Source organism: Chroicocephalus ridibundus, chromosome 1 (assembly GCF_963924245.1).
Source record: "Chroicocephalus ridibundus chromosome 1, bChrRid1.1, whole genome shotgun sequence".
Classification (NCBI taxonomy): Eukaryota; Metazoa; Chordata; class Aves; order Charadriiformes; family Laridae; genus Chroicocephalus; species Chroicocephalus ridibundus.
The window spans coordinates 12,569,416-12,580,815 of NC_086284.1; the positions used below are offsets into that span (position 1 = coordinate 12,569,416).

The 11,400-nt window shown below is 41.4% G+C and overlaps 1 long non-coding RNA gene across 1 annotated transcript; it reads left to right on the top strand.

Annotated features, from left to right (window-relative positions):
- The first annotated feature begins 2,627 nt into the window (after positions 1 to 2,627).
- LOC134513027 (uncharacterized) lies at positions 2,628 to 6,501 on the top strand. Its single transcript, XR_010070300.1, has 3 exons — positions 2,628 to 2,859; positions 3,520 to 3,608; positions 6,306 to 6,501. It is a non-coding gene; the product is annotated as an uncharacterized LOC134513027 (long non-coding RNA).
- Positions 6,502 to 11,400: the final 4,899 nt, after the last annotated feature.

Below are 11,400 nucleotides of genomic sequence, written 5' to 3' on the forward strand. Positions count from 1 at the left end.
TGTTTATTTTGGGGAACCAAAACAGTGATATGAAATCAAAGAGAGCTGATGAAGGAAAAGATGCCATTAGCGGAGTGCTCTGGCATTTTTCAGTACTGTTACAAAGAATGCATTATCCTTCTGTTTCTTTGCAATATAGGGGAGAAAAGACCACATTATTCCAAAATGCTTTGCGAATATGGAGTTCAGTTCAGCGTAGTACTGAAGTGCACAGTGATTGCACTTTCAAATGTGCAGGGTACAAAAGCATAATTTCTAGATAGGCATAAGTGAATATTTTAGAAATAATATCTAATTCCTTTATCTCCATGTCTGTGAGAAGTCCTAGCGAAGCCCAAAGTTGTTCCCGTTTGCTTTAAATTAGTACTTGGCATCTCCTTTGAGATTACTGAATGTTATTTTATCTTCGTATAATGCTGAATGACTATTTGCCGAAAAGCTGAGCTTCTTTTAAGATGCCATATGTTGGACGCCAAATTAATTGGGGTATCTGAACTCTATTAGTCATCTGAAATGTCTTGGTCTGTATTTCCTGCTCTTACTGCCTTATTAATGTGGTTGTGGCAGGAGAGTACGAGGGCAAAGAAGGAAATGTCAGTGCAGTTATTTGCGGGTAATGCTTCCATCTGGAGAGCAACGAACACCGCTGTTCTTGCAAAGAGGCTGGAATGTACAAACCTGCTGTGGTGTTGCTTTCCTAGGAATGAAGAGAAAGCCCTATTGCAGTAAAAAGTGGAAAAGACCACATTCTGCAAAGTGTCCTATGCTGACCCCTTTGAAATATTCCCCCATTGCTGGCGGCGAGAGACCGAGCGAGGAATGAGGAGACCCAACTGCTGCTTGTCCTCCACACCGCTCGTGTTTCCCTTTATCCTCTAGCACTGACGGAAGTAAAATCTGTAGCCTGTGTCTGTTTAGCTGTAAATAAATGGATGTGTCAGTCAGTGAGAAATTTTAAAAAGGAGGAAAGCTGTGCAATTGATCATATGTAACCGATATGAGGAACTAAGCACTGAAAGTGCTGACACCGATCATGTTGTCAGGCATGAGTAATTCCAAGTAGGACCAGCAAAACCATGGTCTTGTAATTTAAGCTGCCTGGCTGGACTTGCAGTTCTTCAAAGCAGGGTGCAAGTAGTCGTGTGACCAGGTGTTTAAGCCTAAATCCGTAATAAAAATAATGAGTTATTGCATAAAGTACGTGAGCAGGCAATCAATGACTAGAGGTCTAAAACAAAGTATCAGCATTTTTGTGTAAGGGAAGCCAGAGGTCCTTGTCTTCAGGCACTTGTGGTTGGAGAATAGACCCTGGCAGGTGCAAGTGCGTTGCGTGCTGAACTTGTGCTGGCAGTAGAAGACCACGGGGGCTTTGGAACAAGCTCTTCTGAGCATGTGTTCAGCTGGAGAACAAGTGACGTGATGGGCAGGTCTGCCTTAGGATGGTCTCAGCACCGTAGGTCTGAACAAGAACAGTGGTGGATGTGCTTCTGAGCGATGGGCACATGTGAACTACACAGTGTAGTCTGAGCGCAACAGCCCCTGCTCGAGGATGTGTTTGTGGTCTAGAAAAGCTGCCACGCTCAATGTAAAAGGTGAAGACATTATGTGTGATCAGATTGACAGAGTTTCTTAATTTTGAGTTTGTTTGGTGAAGTTATCTGGGGTTTTCTTCCCAGATTGTTGCTCAGTTCTCCGCAGTTGGTGGCAGTTTCCTTTCCACCTCATTTGCCTTTATTACAGTGTGCCAGAATCCCTGCTTAACATCCTCATAGAAAACTATAGCAGCAAGCAAAATATTTATCTGCACACTACAGCCTGTTTCTGAGATTAAGGTGATGAGATGTGTGTTTTCCTTACAATCTTCTAGTAATTTGAGTTACTATTCCACATTGGAAAAACATTCTCATCAGTAAGAGCTGTGAGATTTCCCTGTTTTCACAGTTATGTGAATGCCACCCTTCCTGAAGTAATAATCTCTTGTTAACCTTACATTTGCTGCTCTTTCAGATTTCACAGCCAGAACTGACACTGCTGACAGCTTGATAAACTGTTTGCCACTTACGATGGCTTTGCCTCTTCCAGGAATACTCTTTTCTGCGTACATTCATTTCGAAGAACCACCCTGATTTTAATCTGAAGCTTCTGTGCAAATTAGGTGGCCTTTGCTGCTTCAAAATTACTGAGGTTAAAAAAAGTGAAATTCTGGCTCAAGAAAATGTTGCCTATAATAAAAGAATGGTTCGTGTGGAAGAATAGTTCTGTGGCACTAATAATATGGGTGTACTTTGATATAGGTCCCAGTTTCACATATGGGTCTTGGCAGTAAGACGATACAGATGAATATATAGTTTGCAGGTTAAATCATGGCTTTTCATTTCATGGTCTGCTTTGATAATTTTCTACTTGCTTTTTAGATAACTCGGTGACAAATTTACCGACAGGTGGTGCTGCCGCACTAAATCCAGTGTATTCAGTCTTGATTTGGAAAAGGAACGCTGGCATTTGTATTTCAACAAGCCGGCGATTTCTCAGGCTCTTAGAAAAATATTATGAAATATTACTCGGGTATAATCTTTTCCATGTATTCCTGGGAAGATAATTACAATAATGAATCAGGATCTTTTATTACAACTTGTATGTAACATCTCTCAAAACAATTAGACTCATCCCACATGGGAAAGTGCTTGGACTGTCTGACGCTCCTGGCCATAGCCTCTTGTAATGTGGAATGAACATTTTCTTAATATTCGCTGAAGTAACTAACTATTTCCATACATAATGCTTGGGAACAGAGAGACAGAAAAATTACTTGTCTGAGTCACGTGGGAAGTCTTCATCAAGGCAAGGAATTGAATCCAGGTAACTTGTGTCATACCTAATTTACTTGCTCTTGGTCAGGCGCTCCTTCCTTAGGAAGTAATTTGGGAGAGGATGTGTGTCCTGTCCGGCAGTGACAGACACATCAGGGTAACATCAGAATGAGCAGGAATGTGGGTATGCTACCTCTGTCCTCTTTTCCAGAAGCAATGAGGCATAGCTATTTTATTACGTTTGTTGTCATTATTCAGGGCTACTGTTTGTTTGTCTGAGGCTACCAATAAACACAATGTGATTCATGCAAAACTGCTGGAGGGATGGCTTGATTCCAAAAGAACATTTTAGCCTTTATTTGGCAGTTGTTTGCTTAATGCAGAAAAATGTGTATGAAAGCTATGAAAAATGAATCTGTGCTGTAACACACAGCTTGTAAAATCCACTTGATTTATCCTGCAGAAGATATTACAGTATGAAGGAATAATGAAGACAGTGCCTACCTTTATTTTCTTTTTATGTTTTGGTTATGCTGTCATCTCCCATATTATAGCAACGAATTCTGGCCTGCGTGGAGTCATCTTGACTAATAAAATGTCTTTATAATCAAAGATGATCTGTGACGCTGAGCTTTGAAAAGGACGTTTTTTCCATCTAATTGTAACATATGTGGAATTTTCTTTCCCTTGTGTGATTATGCTGATTTAGTCCTGAACCATATGAGAGAGATGCGGTGACGTGGAGTAGGAGAGCATTTGAAGAGGCATCGTTACCTCTCCAGAAGTAGGACATCAACTGTAAGTACTGTGTTACTGTCATAGGCTGATTATTGGCTCTGCCCTTTGTTCTGTGGGTAATCTAACGCAAATCTAACGTTTTCCTTCTTGGGGCCTCTGAATCTCTGGAAATCTTTGAGCCACTTCTGCGGGGTCCTTGGCCTTGGAGAAGGTATCAGAGAAAGGCAAGCTTATTGTTTAAATGTGGTATACATGGACTGCCATTTCTGACGAAAAAATAAATGTATTAGCGTTCTACAAAGTCGTGAAGTTCAAAAATCATTGATCTAAACAATGCTCCCTGCAGAAACTGGAAGTGAGAGAGTGAATAACACAAATATACAAATGCAGAAACAAAAGAGCTTCATGCTGGGAAGGAAGCCTGGATTTTTCTGACCTAGCTGAAAAGGGCTAAGAAGACAATTGCCTGCAAACTCTGAAATGGCGGTTCTGACAATTGAATTAATCTCCATTAGCATTTTAATTTGGATTGAGAGTGCACTTTTGAAGTCAGTCTCCCAATGATCCCCAGTTTCTGTGCTTTCTTTCAGAGTGGTCTCAGAGCACGTAAACTAGAACCATCTCAGATGAAACTGGGCTGGAAGAGGTACTCCAGGAGCGCACCTAGCCCATTTCAGTTGGTAGTGAGCATGCAGGAGACGGGACAGGACTAGAAGTAGTCTGAAGGAGACCCTCTGAAATACATGTGGTCTGGTCATCACGTCTTCAGTGACTGGGCTTTTGGTCTGCTGATGGTAGTGTGCAATGGGGTTCCACCACTGACCATGGTGAGGCTATGGGCCGGTCTTCACGTGGAGATGTGTGACAGCCTTCATGCTTTCCAAGTAGCCTTCTCTGAAATAGGTTGGTTCTCACAGATGGTTCTGTTATAGGTGAGCCCTGGGTGGGCACTAATTAACCCTGTAATTGCTGGGGAGAGAACAGCACTGTGCTGAACTGAGCTCCATCCCACCAAGGGGATCAACATGGGTGGCAGGAGACTGTCGCAGGTGGGCCCTGCCATTGAGAAAAGGGACAGCTGAACAGCCAAGACCCAACTGGCTGACCAGCAAGAGAGCACTCAAGAAACTCGAGGAGTGTGGTGCTCTCCCTGCTGGAGTCCCAATTATGCATTATTGTTCTCCTAAAATCTTCATATTGTCTTGCCCAAATATTTTATTTTTTAAAACGTGCAGGTCCTGGTAAACACAAGTTGGTTTAGCTCTCCTACATAGTGTGAATAATTCTCTTCATTCCTTGATATTGCTTCCTTCAGGGTATTTAAACTGTTTTATCATCTCCCTTCAGGCTCCTTTTATCTGACAGTATATATTAGACTCCTGTTTTCTCTATTTTTATGTCACAGTCTCCAATCTTGCTTTCATTTATTTGCCTATCTCTGTCTTTAAATATGTGGGATAAGCTAGCGTACCGATATGGCATTTTGCTAAGGTAATAGAAAATTTCATATAATTCTAGGTAGATCATTACTGCATCATATAAAGCCCCTCAAGATTCAGCCTGGACTGTTTTAAAGGCACCTGCTGTTCCAGTTTCTTTTACATACCCAGCTTTGTTAAATTATATATCTAATGGAGGGGGTTTGGTGGCTTTTTTTTTTTGTGTTTGTTTCAGTAAGTGAGATCTACAGAAAATGTGCTTATTTAAGTGACAAGTTGAAATTTTCTGAAATATTTTTTTTTTATTACTTTATTTTTGTTCCCTTTTGCTTGCAGAGAAGGTCTGCAGAGTCTGCAGCCCTGCAACAGGGCTGGTATGGATGTCTTTGCACTTAGGCATAATCTCGTTAGTATCACCAGGACTTTTTACACGCGTTAAGGCACACCAATATAAATCCAATTTAGGGATTAAAGACATAGCTATGACAACACACAAACCAAAAGAAAAGCCTTAACTAAGGACGTGATACATGGTTGGAGGATGAGAGACAGCAGGCATATGTGGAAATGGGAGATTCACAGGTTGCCCAGAGACGTTGTGCAGCCTCTGTGTCTGGAAGTTCCCAAGACCAGACTGGGTAAAGCCCTGCGCAACCTGGTGTGACCTCAGAGCTGACCCTACTTTGCGCAGGAGGTTGGACTAGAGACCTCCCGAGGTCCCATCCAACCTGAATTTCCCTGTGATCCTGTGAAAAAGAATGGCTACAGATCTACATGGTAATGTATGGGAAAATATTAATAGGCCGCAGGAGTAAATCAATGTTTACTGAGCTTCCTTCCATAGTCATTATTATATTATGTTTGTACAACCTCATGAAAGAACAGATTTTTATTTCTTTAACAGTTGGGATCAACCAGTTGTTCCCATAATACATACTATGGAATATTTTGCTGGTAATACATTCAAGATGGCAGAACCAAATTTACAAACATCTATAGAAGTTTATGGTTGAAAATAGAGCCTGATTTGGAACCGTAGCACATTTTATAGGTAGCTTGCTGAAGCAAATAACCTTTTATATGACCATTTGAATCGGTCAAGATTTATCACTGTGGAGGGGCCAGGGCCATAAAATATAACGGGGCAGACTCTCCACTAAAGAATCTTCTAGTCTGCTTCAAAATGCTATAGCATTTTATAATCCTATAGCAAATTCTATAGCACCTTTCTGTAAAGGTACAGATTGCCTACTCACAGAGAATAACCTTATGTTCTGAACTACCAAAACTACTGTTGTGTTTTTTTTTTATTTTACAGATGTATTTTTCAGAAGATCTTCCATCTACGTGTAAATTTAGTCCAAGGCAGCTTGACATATGAAGTCAGAAGAGATCATGGCACTAGACAGCACAGAACAGACTCATGTGAGATGATTCTAATTGTGATTTAAATCAAGCAGGAAGGGGTCAAGAATATTACGCCGTGGTAGAATGAGATGAGGGATGTTGATGTATTCAGGATGAAGCCACTGAAAAAAACCTGTTAAATAAACAGAAATAACGCACAGATTTATCAGAGAGAAAAGTTTTAGATGTAAACATACTTCTTATCCACAAGGGTTTACACAGAGGAGAATTGACTGAAGAAATCACCTCTTGACTTGTGCTTTGAGTTACAGTTCTCTCAGCTCTGTTTCGTACTGTGATCAGATGTGTTGATTCCTCTAGTGACAGGGTAGCTGCCCATTTTCCTTCCTTCCTCCCTCCCTCTCCACCTCCTCCATCTCAGTTTCCTTCCTTCCTTCCTTCCTTCCTTCCTTCCTTCCTTCCTTCCTTCCTTCCTTCCTTCCTTCCTTCCTTCCTTCCTTCCTTCCTTCCTTCCTTCCTTCCTTCCTTCCTTCCTTCCTTCCTTCCTTCCTTCCTTCCTTCCTTCCTTCCTTCCTTCCTTCCCTCCCTCCTTCCCTCCCTCCTTCCCTCCCTCCTTCCCTCCTTCCTTCCCTCCTTCCTTCCTTCCTTCCTTCCTTCCTTCCTTCCTTCCTTCCTTCCTTCCTTCCTTCCTTCCTTCCTTCCTTCCTTCCTTCCTTCCTTCCTTCCTTCCTTCCTTCCTTCCTTCCTTCCTTCCTTCCTTCCTTCCTTCCCTCCCTCCCTCCCTCCTTCCTTCCTTCCTTCCTTCCTTCCTTCCTTCCTTCCTTCCTTCCTTCCTTCCTTCCTTCCTTCCTTCCTTCCTTCCTTCCTTCCTTCCTTCCTTCCTTCCTTCCTTCCTTCCTTCCTTCCTCCGTCCCTCCCTCCCTCCTTCCTTCCCTCCCTCCCTCCCTGTCTTTTTCTCTCCTTTCCCTTTTGCCTTCCCCCTCTGCTTCCCCTCTTTCTCACATATCTGTACAATAACAACCTGCAGACACAACTTTCCCAAACATCCAGTATGTTACTACTATATTAGTACAGAAGGAAAGAGAATGAACCATAAAATCATTGACAGATCAAGAAAAAAACAACCTGGTTTGTATCACATGGGAGCACAGTACTCAGAATAATGTGCGATTTTTTATTTCTAAGGAAGAATTGTAATGGTATGTAAATTAAAGACAGGAGTAACCGAAGAATGGAGGCCCAGACTGCTGCAAGAATAATGCTTCTGTAGTTCTGAACAATTTTTTTATAAGAGTTTTTCAGATGGCTCATACAGACACCTCTATACCGGTCATGTGGGAAACCGTATCCAGTTCTGTCCAGGCATTAAGAGTGTCCCCTTGGGGCTTTCCGTGCAGGAAGTGTTCCTGACGACCCAATATGCTGGTGAAAGGAACACCACAAAATTGAACACAGACAACGTTGTTGAGTCCACCTGGCCGAGTGTAGGAGACGTAGTTGCTCACTTTTCACAGACAAGTCAACAGAGAACATCAAGTCTAACGTTCTTTAAATTATGAAAGGAATTATTTATTGTCTTATGGCTGGAGAGTGTGGTATATTCAGCAGCAGGGCTTTTTGTTTTCTTCTCATGTATGGTGCTGAAAATAATTGAGCATCGAAAGATCCTGTTTAGGACTGTAATAACAGTTAATCAAAATCGAGCATCTTATAAAATATGGCTTGGATGTTCATCCGATGCAAATCAGCTCTTGTTTGAAATCAGTGGAGCCGTGGCAATTTATGCCAGCAAAAGGCTTGTCTCTTTTTCTTTTGAATGAATAATATACCCAAGTATTAATTTTTCTTTTTTATAGTAAGTGCCAGATTTCAACCTGTTCATTCACAAAGCTGTGGAACACAACCAGTTGTAAAACACCCTGTCTCTCATAATTCAGTGCTTTCTAGGATTAGGGTTTGTCATTGTCCATTTTAATTGTCAGCGTCACCCAGGTGAAATAATGTGAGTTTAGTCATGCTGCTAGTCTGAAATGAAAAGTTAAACAGGACTAGAATCTTTTCTTATGTATGCCTCCAAAAATCTGGTGTAATGCTCATGAAGTCTTGAGCGTTACAGAGTGTGAAATAATTCCTGCCCTTGGATATTTACTGACATGAAAGAAAACGGCGGATCCAGGCTGGTGAGGAGCTGTTTTTTGACAGAGACGGAGAAGTACTCTCAGAAATAATGCTGCAGCATTGGAGCAACAGCACAGCAGATCTCAGCGGGAGACTTTAGGGAGAGGAAGGCGATTATATTTTAAAACAAAACTGATGTCATTCATTCGTCCACACATTCCCATAAGCGCATTCAACACCAAAACGTGTATTTCCAAATAGTTTGTCTACCCTGGGGGCACCAAGATGCTGGCAGACTGAGATTCCTTGTGGTAACACAGAGGACGAGAGAAACAGGCCAATTTCTCTTCAAATCTGTGTTCATCTGAGGTTGATGATTTTGGATATGCCTTTTTGTTCCCCTTATAAACTGACAGCGATTAGTCTCTGCACCGTGTCCCACCCGTGAGTCATCAGGATTTACTCACTGTTGTTTGTTTCCCAGCCTGCGTATCCTGAGAAGAAACATGGATATGTGCTGGGATCTCGATGACTTCCAGATCTAAGTGACATCAACGCATGTCCTTCTAGACCTCCTCCTGCTGTGTGATCCTTGAGGTGCTTCCGCACCCATACATTTTATTCATACTGGTCTAAATAGCTCTCCTGCAATTTTCTACAACGTGACACAGATGCTGTTCTTCTAATATTTAATGTAGACGTTTATGATGAATTGTGATGCTGAAAAATACATTAATAGGGGCATTACAGAACTGATATCCAACTCTTGTCATAAATTGTCATATTAGATATCAGTATATCATCACTGGTGTATTACTTCCCACTAGAAGGAATGTTGCAATAGCAGGACTATTATGGGTTTGAAGACAAAAGTACATTAAGCTTGTTTCTTGCTTAATCCACAGTTGAGGATACTTCATAACATGGGTAAGTGCTGTTAAGAAGCATTAACATAATCTGCATCTCTTTTTAATTTGGGATTGAATTAATCTCATCTAACCGTAGCCATCTGCAGTGCTGACATATACTTTTGAGCTACCCAAAGTTCTGTGTTAGTGGTGAAGAGAAATGGGCACTTCTAAGGTGCAGTTCTTTTGACCTATTTTAGATGTCTACTTTAGCACAAGAAAAATAGCAACTAAAAATGTTTATTTTTCCCCCCTGGTTATAAAGGAAGCCTATAAAGAGTAGTTCAAATATAGAAATCTACATTTAGTAAATATCACCCCAAATGTCTGATTTGTGTAATAATGGCCCCACGACAATTATTGTGACCAGGTGTGGACAAAATAGAATTTGCCTGCTGCCCCCAAAAGAGTCACATCAGTGACGGAAATATTTCTGGAATATAAAGAATTTGAATTAAAGTGCCTTTTCCATATGTGTAGGATGAAGGGATTGACTTCCTTTGGGGTGTAGTTAAATGTATTTCCATTTACTGTAGGGGGACAAAATCCATTTATACAAGGCGAGGATTTGATCCAGAATCTCCATTTTTCATCTGGCACATGATAAAAGTCAATCAAATAACTCCTGCCCATGACAGCATTTTGTATTCAATTTGCTTCTTAATGATAACTAAATTGATAACCCGTTTCGCTTCTCTAGCAGGTGGAACTCAGCACCTGTCACAGTTATCAATGGCAAATGCGTTGTAGCCGCTGTATCTCTAGTACTTCATTTTTCAGTGGTGACTACCATAGTTTTGAACTACTGCTGCTCTGGCTGGTTTAAAGGCTCAGATTTTTAAAGGCTCAGATCATTTTCCAGATGACCGATGCCTGTCTTTTTCATCACTGCCGGTAAGTTGTAATGGCTGTGCAACTCCGGTTCAAGCATTGTGGCCAAGAATTGCAAATGTGGGTACTGATTTTCAGTGCTCCCTCTGAAATACTTGTGTCCGGCCAGAATGGCATGGGTCTTCCTGATGACAAGGCTGATAGCTCCATACTGATATCTGAATACCCTAGTGGGTCCAGAATTGTGCCATATGCCTAAGTTTAGGCAATTGAATCCTGCTCCAGCTGCTTTTGAAATTCTTGGACAAAAATACCGGACAGGTTTTTTTGAGCCCTGTTTCGGTAAGGTAAAGGAGAAAGTAAATAATTTGTCATGAATGGGATTCCCTTTGAATGACTCAGGGCTCATTCCTCTATTGAAAGCCACCTTTGCCGCCCCCTCAAAACCCCAAACCCCAAGCTCTTTTCAACATGTGTAATTACTATTAAATCTGATCCAGATGTTAAGAAATAACAAACTGGTATTAAAAGCTCAGTGGAAACATTTCAGCAAAATTCAGTGAAGATGGTCACAAATGTATCTTCTCCGATGCTGCACTGCAAGTGTTAAAAGCATTATTCAATTTTTGACTGTAGCACATGTTAACAAAGCATTCTTTCTTTTTTCTTCCTTTTCTTTCTTCTATTTTTTTTTTAATGCTAATTTCTTTGTCCAAAAGACCTTAGCAATTCATCCACTTGTGATGTTCAAAGAGCTTGCCTACAGGAAAGACCGAGTTTTTTGCAAAAGCATGTAGGATCGGGAACACTGGTTAATATTTACTGGCTTACAACAGCAGATGCTAAATAATACTTGGTTGCACAGCAATACGAAAGTCAGAATATTGCACAAAACTCCAGATAGTCCTTGAGACTTTCCTCTGCTCGTATCAGGTTCTGCCGAAGGAGATAAAGAAGAGAGGGGATCCTTCAAAGTAAGAGTTGGCAGCAAAAGGAGGAGTTGAACCATGTGCCATTTGAAATGGAGGGGAATTCTGTAAAAGAGTTAAACTTGTCCGTAGGACAAAGCTCCTGGGAGCAGGCTCAGTCCCAGAGCTCTGCTGCAGAGTGGGTGACTGTGAGGTGACAATGGACAGCAGCACAGGCGTTTCAAGGACGCTGCCCTGTGGTGGCGGCAGTGTGAACGGT